General features: G+C 41.7%; 1 pseudogene; it reads left to right on the top strand.

The window, feature by feature from the left end:
* The first annotated feature begins 982 nt into the window (after positions 1 to 982).
* LOC138434685 (lysocardiolipin acyltransferase 1 pseudogene) lies at positions 983 to 2,106 on the top strand (annotated as a pseudogene).
* Positions 2,107 to 12,552: the final 10,446 nt, after the last annotated feature.

The raw sequence follows: 12,552 nt of genomic DNA, 5'->3' as shown, positions 1-12,552 counted from the left end.
AAAGAAAGCAGTGCGAAGTTAGGATGAGTGAGAGGGCACTCATCGGGGTCAGACGAGAGTTTTGCAGATGTTGCTGAGAGAGAAGACAGGAAAGGTTAGGGCCAGATTGTGAATTCTCAGCTAAAAGAGTGTCTTTATCCTGTGGGCAATGGGACCTACAGAAGGATCTTAATCAGGTGAGTAATACGATCAGCTTCATATCCTGAAGAGGGGACTTTGTCGGTGACAGGGTCAAAGACAGAATGTAAGGAAGAGACCAGTTAAGGGCAGTTTCCATGCTCCAGACAAGAGATGGCATGAGAGATGGCGAGGGAGTAAGCCAGGTCATTAACTGTGATGAAGTACAATTCACAGTCCACCACACATGTTGAAGGCAGAATGGACGATTGACTGGATGTGAAGAATAATGGGTTAGAGGAGGGGAGCACCTGCTGAGCAAGTAAAGAGACTACGAAGGTGTTTCATTTGTTTGTTTTGGCTTTTTGGTAACTATATGAATGGAGATGTGCATGTGTGCTGGGTTGCTTCAGTCATGTCTGACTCTTTGCAACCCTATGGACTATAGCCTGCCAGGCTCCTCCGTCCATGGGATTCTCCAGGCAAGAATAAGGAGTGGGTTGCCATACCCTTCTCCAGGGGATCTTCCAGACCCAGGGATACTGTTTATTAATTTAAGAAAAATAATAGTGAGTATTTTGTTACTGAGTTTGGGAAGAATTTTAAACGCTTTGAGAACTGTTGGGTCAAATAAGGTATAATAACACCAGGCTTAACAGAAGCCTCTAGTTTTCTGATTTCTGCTACTACAGAAAACTTAATTATATCAAAGTCAACAAAGTCTAGTGTAAAGGAAGCCCAGTGGAGGAAAGCCACTCCAAGGGAAGAATCACCTAAGGCACCACAGAGAGCCTAAAGGGCAAAATACAGACTGGAAGAAGTTTACAATTCATCTGTCTGGTCAAGGACTCACTTCAGAATAATCATGGTGTCATGGAGAGGGATTTATTTTATAGTCACTTTATTTGGGGGAAGGTTTTATGGAAGCATTTTCATGCGGGATCCTTGTTCACCTTTGATGTTTATAAACCCATCATGGTATTGCTGGATCAACAACTGCCTTGTGGCAACTTGGCTCACACTACCTGTGGCATTGCTGGAGGTAATGCATTTGTTAAATGCATCACCTGTTATAATCACTTTTATAATAGGTAATGCATTTGTTCCTGGAGAAAGACGTTTTATTATCATGAATCACTGGGCAAAAGTGTACTGGATATTCCTGTGGAATTATCTGATGATATATAGCTATTTCAGATTAGAGAAAATTTACCTCAAAGCCAGTCTCAAATGTGTCCCTGGATTTGGTTGGGCCATGCAGGCTGGTGCCTATATCTTCATTCAGAGGAAATGGAAGGATGGCGAGAGTTATTTTAAGACATGACTATTTTTGTGATATTGGTGAACCACTTCAGCTCCTCATATTCCCAGAAGGGACTGATCTCATAGAAAACAGCATGGCTTGAAATAATAAATTTGTTGAAAAGAATGGACTTCAGAAATATGAATATGTCTTATATCCAAAAGCTACAGTTTTACTTTTGTAGTAGACCATCTAAGAACCTGGATGCTGCCCGTGACATCAAGGTGACATACCCTCACAACATTCTTCAGAGAGGCACCTCCTCCTCAGGGACTCTCTCAAGGAAATCCACTTCCACGTCCACTGATACCCAATGGATATCCTCCCCACATCCAAGGAGGACCTCCAGCTCTGGTGCCAAAAATGGTGGGAGGAGAAAGAAGAGAAGCTGTGCTCCTTCTGTTAAGGAGAAAAGACATTTAACTTTATGAGACAGACTGCCATTCCGGCTTGCAAGTCTGAGCCCAGGGTCCTTGCGGTCAAATTGTTCTCCTACTGTACTGGACCCTGCTCAGTACTGCAATGTACCTGCTCATCTATTTGTACAGTTTGTCCAGTGATATTCTATAATCACCATCACCTCTGTGCTGCAGGAGAGAATATTTGATGGACTAGAGGTCATCAGACTTGCATGTTACCACTGTTTAGACAAACACCCAAGTTTAAGTGCAAACAAAAATGAGTAAGATTCTAAGGTTCACAGTATAAAAGCTTAGGGATATTTTGGAAATGTTTTAAGCCTTTATAAACTGTGATGCATTTTTGCACTACTATGTCAAATATTTCTCACTACTATTGTTATTTGTTAAAATATTTTCCCTTAATTTAGTGGGAAAATATTGCTCTATATATATATATATTTACAGCTCTGAATGTAATTTCAACACTGTAGCAGGGAGCAATCACTGTGAAGGAATATAAGCCAGAATATTAGTAAACAATCATCAGGTTGTTAGCAGACATGGTACACACAAGACTGTGTTAAAGGCCCAATCATACTTTCCAACAATTCCCAGACAAGAGGCAGATTTGGGGCTCCTGTGCACCAGCCAGATCAAGTGCTGGCACTTAACCATGGAGGTGAAGGTCCTTCCTCTTGTCCTCTTGGTACTGTCCGCACATTCCTTTCTATGCCACTCAAACCCTTGCATTCTGCCTTAATACCAGAAAACAAACACTTTGTCTTTAGGCTGAACAAATTTCTGATAGGAAGCCCTTCATTGTTCATAAAATCTTTGCATCTAGCCTTGCACTGAGCTAGATGTCAGAAGACCACCTGGGTCATGAGGAAAATAAACCTAGGAAAATAAAACCTAGATGAGACGCAAAGAGCAACCACCGGCTCTCCACTCAGAAACCTTAATTTGAATTTTTCAAGCTAGGAATTCATACAGTTTAGTTCTTTGTTTCTGCATAATCCTGCCTGCTTAGTGCTAGTTTCTTTACAGCCTGTTGTCAGGTGTTGCTTTTTTTTGCATTAAAAACAGTATTTATCAAGCCACTACCCTTTTAAAGGAAAGCATAGAAGAATGTTCTGGTACTGCCATCAGAAACTCTCTTTTGCAGTTGCATCTTAGCTGAAATATTTAAAATCTGCCACAAAAAAGTAAGGTCATTGTATTTTCTATACATGCCTGGGTGTCTAATTTCTGCCATTAAAACAGCAATAATAACATGCTTGCAGAATAGGCCCTATGGTTTAACTTATATTATTCTATTCTTATAGCTTTGACAAATTTTATTCTTAAAACCAAAGTGGAGCCCTTTTTTATGACAGTGAGAGATCTCTTAGTTCCAGACTTCTTTCATTAGTAAAATTGAAACCCACTTTTGGCCAATAGTAATTTTTTAGGCAAACAGCCATTTGAGGCGATGGAAAATCCAGCAGACCAAAAGCACCAGCTCCTTCTGAGGCAAAGAAACCTGTGGGCATTGTTTCTACTCCACTGGAGTTCTGCAACTACTTTTCTTTTTTAATCATAATGGGAATGCAAGTCAGAGCAGCAGAAAATATGGGGCAGTTAAAAAAGTCTTTAGCTCTTAAGCAAACCCGTCCGCTTATTTCTACCATGAATCAGTCTAAAATGCCGTTTCTTGCTTTGTGTACTCTTGGCAAGAATACCTTCTCATTAATTACATCACATTTTTACTGAACAATGACTTCTACTCCATGGCTTTCCTTGTGTCTCAGTGATAAAGAATCCGCCTGTGATGCAGAAGACGTGGGTTAGATCCCTAGGTCTGGAAGATTCCCTGGAAAAGGAAACAGCAACCTACTCTAGTATTCTTGCCTGGAGAATCCCATGGACAGAGGAGTCTGGCAGGTTACAGCCCATGTGGTTGCAAAGAGTGGGACACGACTGAACACACATACACGCGACTTCCACCCTACAGAGGACACAGGTTTTGCTGTGGGCTGGACTTACAGTGCAGACTCTTCCAGAAAGTCCTGGTTGTGGCAGCACTCTGTTGGCACACCATTTGTACTGGAAGAATACTAACTAGTGCCCCTAGTGACATGCACCCACCTATATATAACTCTTCCCCCAATGCTGTTTTTAATTCTGATGGGGGCTACCAAGTAGTTATTATGCACATCCTGGTTTTTAAGGTGGTTATTTTTAAGTTTTTTTTTAAATTAATAAAAGAGATTTCTAATTTAGGTCTTGCTTAGACATCTTTTAGTTATATTTAGAAACAAGAAACAGTTTAACCATCAGCATTGCATTTGTCCTGGGTCAGAGAGAAAAGCCCGTGTTCTATTCCACAGGTGTTTATAAGGTAACCCATTCACACTTCCTCCATCTTCTGATGGCTGTTACCTTCAGTTTCACTTTAATGTCATATCCTTGTTAACCCTCTGAAGTCTAAAAATGGAGAACTCTCTTTTTCCCTTTTTAAAACACATTTTCTTTTGATTGTTAAAAAACATCTTTAAGATAACATGCAAACTTTTTACCTACCCAGAATTAATAAGCATTGTACTTGCTCTAAGAGTTATAAATGGTAACTTCAAAATGAAAAAAAAAAAAATGCCTTTTTTGGTGTGTGGTTTTTTTTTTTTTAATAAGGCTCCTTTAAAATTGTAATTATTTGTGTTTTCCTACAAATAATTATAATTATTAGAGATTTTCTTCTTTTGTTAAAAAATTCAAAGAAATATTGTGATTTGGAATCCAAAATTAATAACAAAGTATCAAGCAGAGGTTAATGTCAATACTTTGGCCACCTGAAGCAAACAACCAACTCACTGAAAAAGGCCCTGATGCTGGGAAAGATTGAATGCAGGAGAAGGGGACATGAGAAGATGAGACAGTTGCATGGCATCATCAACTCAATGAACATGAGTTTGAGCAAGGTCTGGGAGATAGCGAAGGACAGGGAAGCCTGGCATGCTGCAGTCCTTGGGGCTACAGAGTCAGACACGACAGCCACTAAACAACAACAGAGGTTAATGCAGTTTCAATATTGTGCTTGTCCTCAGGGGTGATCCTCTCCCCACCTTCCACTGTGACTCTGGACTCAGCAGTTGCTTGTCTGGCCACATCTGGAATCTCACCTCAGTGATAAACTCAAGGGACTTTGAAATGTTTACAGTGCTGTATGTCCCATTAATACACCTTTACCATTCAGAAATCTTTGAAATAAAGCAAGCATAGCTTAAAAAAAAAGAAAGATGGTACTTACATGACACTAAAAAAAAAAAATCCATATATGAAAAGATAATCCTACTTCAACCAAAATTAAAGATGCTGGTCTATGACAAACATAGAAGCAAGAGACAAGCAAGAAACCAGAAGAAAATATTTTCAAGTTATAAATCTGATAAAGGAATTACATCCAGAATACAGAACTGTTAAACTCACTATAAGAAAATAAAAACTCTAACAAAACAGGCAAAAAAATTTGAACAGACACTTCACCAGAGAAGATATATGGAGAGCAAAGCTCAATTATTAAAGAAATTCATTTTAAAGCTATTCAGTAATATCCCCTAGGAACCTACTAGAATGATTAAAATGAAAAAGATTGGCTTTACCAAGTTTTGGCAAGGATATGGAGGAACTCACCTTGAGCCAGACATCCTGGATGTGAAGTCAAGTAGGCCTTAGGAAACATCACTACAAACAAGGTTCATGGAGGTGATGGAATTCCAGTTGAGCTATTTCAAATACTAAGGATGGAGGAGCCTGGTAGGCTGCAGTCCATAGGGTCGCTAAGAGTCGGGCATGATTGAGCGACTTCACTTTCCCTTTTCACTTTCATGCATTGGAGAAGGAAATGGCAACCCACTCCAGTGTTCTTGCCTGGAGAATCCCAGGGACGGGGGGAGCCTGGTGGGCTGCCATCTGTGGGGTCACACAGAGTTGGACACAACTGAAGCGACTCAGCAGCAGCAGCAGCAGCAGCAGCAGCAGCAGCAGCAGCAGCAGCTGCTGCTGCTGTGAAAGTGCTATACTCAATATGCCAGCAAATCTGGAAAACTCAGCAGTGGCCATAGGACTGGAAAAGGTCAGTTTTCACTCCAATCCCAAGGAAAGGCAATGCCAAAGAATGTTCAAACAACTGCACAATTGCACTCATCTCACATGCTAGTAAAGTAATGCTCAAAATTCTCCAAGCCAGGCTTCAACAGGATGCGAGCTACCAGATGTTCAAGCTGGTTTTAGAAAAGGCAGATGAACCAGAGATCAAATTGCTAACATCTGTTGTATCATCAAAAAGCAAGAGAGTTCCAGAAAAACATCTACTTCTGCTTTATTGACTATGCCAAAGACTCTGACTGTATGGATCACAACAAACTGTGGAAAATTCTTAAAGAGATGGGAATACCAGACACCTTGCCTGCCTCCTAAGAAATCTGTATGCAGAACAAGAAGCAACAGTTAGAACTGGACATGGAACAACAGACTGGTTCCAAATTGGCAAAGGAGTATGTCAAGGCTATATATCATCAGCCTGTTTAATTTATATGGAGAGTACATCATGCCAGGCTGGATAAAGCACAAGCTGGAATCAAGATAGCTGGGAGAAATATCAATAACCTCAGAAATGTAGATGACACCACCCTTAAGGCAGAAAGCAAGGAGGAACTAAAGAGCCTCTTGATGAGAGTGAAACAGGAGAGTGAAAAAGTAGGTTTAAAACTCAACATTCAGAAAACTCAGATCATGGCATCCAGTTCGATCACTTCATGGCAAATAGATGGAGAAACAATGGAAACAGAGACAGATTATTTGGAGGGGGCTCCAAAATCACTGCAGATGGTGACTGCAGCCATGAAATTAAAAGATGCTTGCTCCTTGGAAGAAAAGCTATGACAAACCTAAACAGCATATTAAAAAGCAGAAACATTACTCTCCCAACAAAGGTCAGTCTAGCCAAAGTTATGGTTTTCCAGTAGTCTTGTATGGATGTGAGAGTTGGACTATAAAGAAAGCTGAGTGCCAAAGAATTGATGCTTTTGAACTGTGGTGTTGGAGAACACTCTTGAGAGTCCCTTGGACTGCAAGGAGATCCAACCAGTCTATCCTAAAGGAAACCAGTCCTGAATATTCACTGGAAGGACTGATGCTGAAGCTCCAATACTTTGGCCACCTGATGTGAAGAACTGACTCATTAGAAAAGACCCTGATGCTGGGGAAGATTGAAGGCAGGAGGAGAAGGAGACGACAGAGGATGAGATGGCTGGATGGCATCGCTGACTCAATGAACATGAGTATGAGCAAGCTCTAGGAGTTGGTGATGGACAGGGAAAGCTGGTGTGCTGCAGTTCATGGGGTTGCAGAGTTGGACACGACAATGCGACTGCATTGAACAGATGGAGGAACTAAAACTCTTATGTACCACTACTGGCAATGTAAGGTAGTACAACCACTTTGGAAAACAGTTTGGAAGTTTCTAGAAAAAAATACACCCACCTTATTTATCTAGCCATTCCATTCCTAAGTACTTAAAGAAAAATTTAAGTATATATTTATACAAAGATTTGTGCAAAATGCTCAGAGAAGCATTATTTGTAAAAACCTAAACTAGATAAAATCCAAACATTCAACAGAAGAACTGGAGAACAATTTTCTCTATATCTATACAATGAAATATTACTCAGCAATACATATTGATAAATACCTAATTGTGGATGAATATCCCAATTATGTCATGCAGAAGGAAGCAGAAAATAAGATTATATACCATATGAATACTTTCATATAAAATACAAATTAACTTCAGTTCAGTTGCTTAGTCGTGTCTGACTCTTTGAGACCCCATGAATCGCAGCACGCCAGGCCTCCCTGTCCATCACCATCTCCCGGAGTTCACTCAGACTCACGTCCATTGAGTCCGTGATGCCATCCAGCCATCTCATCCTCGGTCATCCCCTTCTCCTCCTGTCCCCAATCCCTCCCAGCATCAGAGTCTTTTCCAATGAGTCAATTCTTCGCACAAGGTGGCCAAAGTACTGGAGCTTCAGCTTTAGCATCATCTCTTCCAAAGAAATCCCAGGGTTGATCTCCTTCAGAATGGACTGGTTGGATTTTCTTGCAGTCCAAGGGACTCTCAAGAGTCTTCTCCAACACCACAGTTCAAAAGCATCAATTCTTCGGCACTCAGCCTTCTTCACAGTCCAACTCTCACATCCATACATGACCACAGGAAAAACCATAGCCCTGACTAGACGGATCTTAGTCGGCAAAGTAATGTCTCTGCTTTTGTATATACTATCTAGGTTGGTCATAACTTTTCTTCCAAGGAGTAAGCGTCTTTTAATCTCATGGCTGCAGTCACCATCTGCAGTGATTTTGGAGCCCCCAGAAATAAAGTCTGACACTGTTTCTACTGTTTCCCCATCTATTTCCCATGAAGTGATGGGACCAGATGCCATGATCTTTGTATTCTGAATGTTGAGTTTTAAGCCAACTTTTTCGCTCTCCTCTTTCACTTTCAACAAGAGGCTTTTTAGCTCCTAACCTGCCAAATTAACTTACCAAGACTGAAACCAGATTAGTGGCTGCCTGGGGAGAAGGTCTGGGGCTTCCCAGGTGGCACAAGTGCTAAAGAACCTGCCTGCCAATGCAGTAGAAGTAAGAGACACAAGTTCTATCCCTGGATCAAGAAGATCCCCTGGAGAATGGCATGGCAACCCACTCCAGTATTCTTACCTGGAGAATCCCACGGACAGAGGAGCCTTGTGGGCTACAGTCCATAGGGTCGCACAGAGTCAGACATGACCAAAGCAGGGTACAACTTAGCAGGACCCAACTAGACAGGATAGAAGGTCAGGATAGGCAGGAGGGAGGCTTCGGTCACTGAGAAAATATTGGGATTCATTGATATGTTAATTTATATTCATGCGAATAATTCTTTAGATATATACATATGTCAAAATAGCAAATTGCATACGTGAATGTGTACCATTTATTCTATGTAAATTAAAAACTTAACTATTTTTAAAAATCAGTTAGATCTTGTCACAAGTTCTATATGTGCAGTTAACTAAGTTTCCACTCAAATATCTGAGCCAGCAGCAATGCACTTACCTTAAAAAAATTTTTTTAACTGAAACATGAAGAGGAATAGGCTAGTTGGCAGTCCGTAAGTGAATAAATGCATGGGCATGCTCATTCACTCATGTCCGATTTTTTGCAACCCCACAAACTGTAGCCCCCGGGCTCCTCTATCCATTGGATTTCCCTGGCAAGAATATTGGAATGGGTTTCCATTTCCTTCTCCAGGAGATCTTCTCAACCCAGAGATCAAACCTACATCTCCTGCATTGGCAGGAGGATTCTTACTACTGAGCCACCTGGGGAAGTCCACGGACTGAATAAATGGAATGAATCCCAAATATACTCCTTCATGATAGATTCCATTTGAGAGCAAAGTGCAGAGGAAAGTGCTATGTAAAGTCTTGCCTTTGCTAGTACCACTTATTCAGCTTTGAGAAAGACAACTGACATTTTTTAAACCTAGTTTCTTTACCTCAGGACAGCAACGATATCTATTCTGGCATCTGCAGGTTTTTGGTGATGATCGAAAGTGATAACTCCATAAAACACATTAGAAACTGAAATACTCATAAACACAAATAGTGTAAACTGCAAAACCAATTTACCAGTGTATCAATGTAAGGAAATGCAGTATGAGCACATTAGAAAATGGATTTATTTTCTTCCATGACTATTTTCAAAAGCATTTGTCAAATCCTTTTTCTCTTTTCTGAATGTTATCTCTTAGATGCCTTAAATATTTCAGTCTCAGGAATTAATTTTTCAAGGTGTAAAACTATTAGTTTAAGTAAAATTTCCATTGTTATTTGACTGAAACCCTGCTCCTCCCCCTCACACTTCAGGCCTGGAGGGCATGGAAGCCAGCAAGGCAAGTGAAACCAAGCAGGACCCTGTGGGGTACCTGGGCACAAAAGTTTTTCTGTGTCCCCCATTTTCTTGTTAGCAGGAAATAGGCTTAATTCAGCCTCCAGAAGCTTCCCTAAATTGTGAAAGTGAAAGTGAAAGTCGTTCAGTCCTGTCCGACTCTTTGAGACCCCATGGACTATACAGACCATAGAATTCTCTAGGCCAGAATACTAGAGTGGGTAGCCTTTCCCTTCTCCAGGGGATCTTCCCAACCCAGGAATCGAACCCAGGTCTCCCTCATTGCTGGCAGATTCTTTACCAGCTGAGCCACAAGGAAAGCCCTAAAATTACAAAAGGGAGATTCAAACAGTTGCTAATCAGGGTAGAGAGGGGACTGGGAGACAAGGGAGGAGCAGTCAGGAAACAACAGTGCAGCCCTAGGGCAGGGTACAGGCTCCCTCTCAAGCAATGTACATAAGAATATCTGAGCTGTTTTGTACTTACTGTTTCCCATGTGGTGCTAGTGGTTAGGGAAAAAAAAAAAGCTGCCTCAATGCAGAAGACTTAAGAGATGCTGGTTTGATCCCTGGGTCCAGAAGATCTCCTAGAGAAGGAAATGGCAACCCACCCCAGTATTCTTGCCTGGGGAAGCCAATGGACAGTGGAGCCTGGCGGGTTAAGGTTCACAGGATGGCAAGGAGTCAGACACAACTGAAGCTACTTAACACACATGCAGTTACTGAAACCCCTACCAGGTGAGAGAAGTTAACTGTGTGCTATCCACAAGCACATAGGCCCCAGACTGGTTGGAACCAGAAGGTTAATGATGCTGACTCCCATTTAACTCACCCCCAACCAAATAGAAGAAAGTCCACCAGCTGATCACTGCATTCTTTGAACCACTGCTATAGAACTCCTCACTACCCTCTCCAGGTCAGGACACACAGTTTCCAGACAATTAACCCTACTGCAGCCCCCCTTTGCAAGGCAAAGCAATCAAGCAAATCTTTTCTACTTCACCAAAAAGTCTGTCTCCAAGATTCAATTTGGTACCGGAATAAAGAGACCAAACCTCAGCTACATTAGGGTAATGAAAGGTTACCTTTAATCACTGTTAATCTGAATCATTTTCCACCTGCCAGTTCCCCGTCCTGTAACTCCACAGCTGCAAGCACCGCGTTGACCAATTCTAACTTTAATGGTTCTAATTTGTCTTTGGAGTTCTCTGTAACATGACCAAATGCCACTTTTCTCGTGGAGTGGCTGTGACTTTCTAGAAGATCCACTCACCCGTGCCCTCCCACAGTCGACTTTCTCCTCCTAGGCGACAACTTCCTCCGGGCTGGCTCGTCCCTCAGCTCCTGGCTTCTCTAGAGTTGGTGTTGACCGTCCATTTCAGCCTCGCATGTGGGCTTCCTTTTAAGAGAACTCAGTTCTAGTTCTGTTCTGCAGGGGCCACAGTGGACTCTCGAAAAACAAGCACCTCTGGCCGCCCCTGGTAGAAGAGTGACTCTTTGTTATTGCAGAGTTGTTTCTCTTTTTATAGGAGCAGCTCCAGCTAGGCTTCGATTAGTTGTTTACGTATGAGACATACATAAGTTGTTGCGGCCACCCAACTTCAAGGGACACATGTCAAGTTCCCCAGGGGCTTCTTGAAATGTTTACAGCAGCCGTGGCAGGAAGTCTTCATGCTCTCCATTGGCTGCGTGACCGTCCTCCCATCCCCACGCTGGGACTCCAGTGCCAGAGCGTTGCAACACAGGGCACAGCGAGGTTTCTTCCGCTTCAGACATTACTGCAGGAATTCAGGGCAAAAGATGCGTTCGCAGGGCACCTGCCCTGGCTTCTCGGACACCTCTAAGTACACTGAGCACTCGAAATGGCCCAGGAGGTTGCCTTTGCTCTGACCTCTGCCCTGCAGCGGCGCTACCATCTTGCTGCCTACAGCGCAGCACGAAGCTGCTGAGGAAACCGAAGGGGTGGGGCTTCCAAGGGGTGGGAGGGGTCTCTTGAGCTCTAACAACTTGATTGCAGAAAAGGAAAATCTGTCCTTTATCTGAACAGGTGGGCAGGGAGGGAAAGGTAACTCTATGACCATATTCACAAGGAAGTTTCAGGCAGCATTCTTCCTCCTGATGCTCCTCAACCTTCCTTTCCATTGTCTTGAAGTGGAGAGAGGGCGGGTGTCTCTCACTGCTTTAGAAAGTGAGGATCCTTTGGTATAGCTTGTCCTTAGTTTATTTATCCAGAAATTCCAAACAGAAAGTCTTGTTTTAGAGCTCCTATTAAAAAGACTAAAGTTTGATTAAAGAACTTAGCAGGAAAAAAGAATGTAGTAGGAAAAAAATCCAAGGAATGATCTGTTGAAAGTATGCATCCGTGTAACTTTTAGGTTCTGGTCATGAAGGGATGCAACTGTACCTCTTTCATTATTTTTATTGTTTCATTTTTTGAAAAAGAAATTATGTCTTAGCATTCCGTAAGCCAGAATATCATGTAAAGATTATTAGGTAGGTGATGGTTTTTCTTGTCAAGAATATAAGATGAAAGGAAAGTAATGATTATGGGAAGAGATGTACTGTAATAATTCCTAATTTGGCTAGCATGTGTATCTTTAATAAAAAAAAAAAACAGAATAAATCCATTGATTTAATTTTCAGAATAATCTCAGGCTGTGGAGTTCTTATCTTCAAAGTTAAAACTATTGTTATAATTTTGCTTACTCTAGGTATGGCCTTCCAAAAACCATGAAATAATGGGAGTTGATATTAAAGTTGA

This window comes from Ovis canadensis, chromosome 2, assembly GCF_042477335.2.
Source record: "Ovis canadensis isolate MfBH-ARS-UI-01 breed Bighorn chromosome 2, ARS-UI_OviCan_v2, whole genome shotgun sequence".
Lineage (NCBI taxonomy): Eukaryota > Metazoa > Chordata > Mammalia > Artiodactyla > Bovidae > Ovis > Ovis canadensis.
This window is presented reverse-complemented; position numbering and strand designations above follow the sequence as displayed.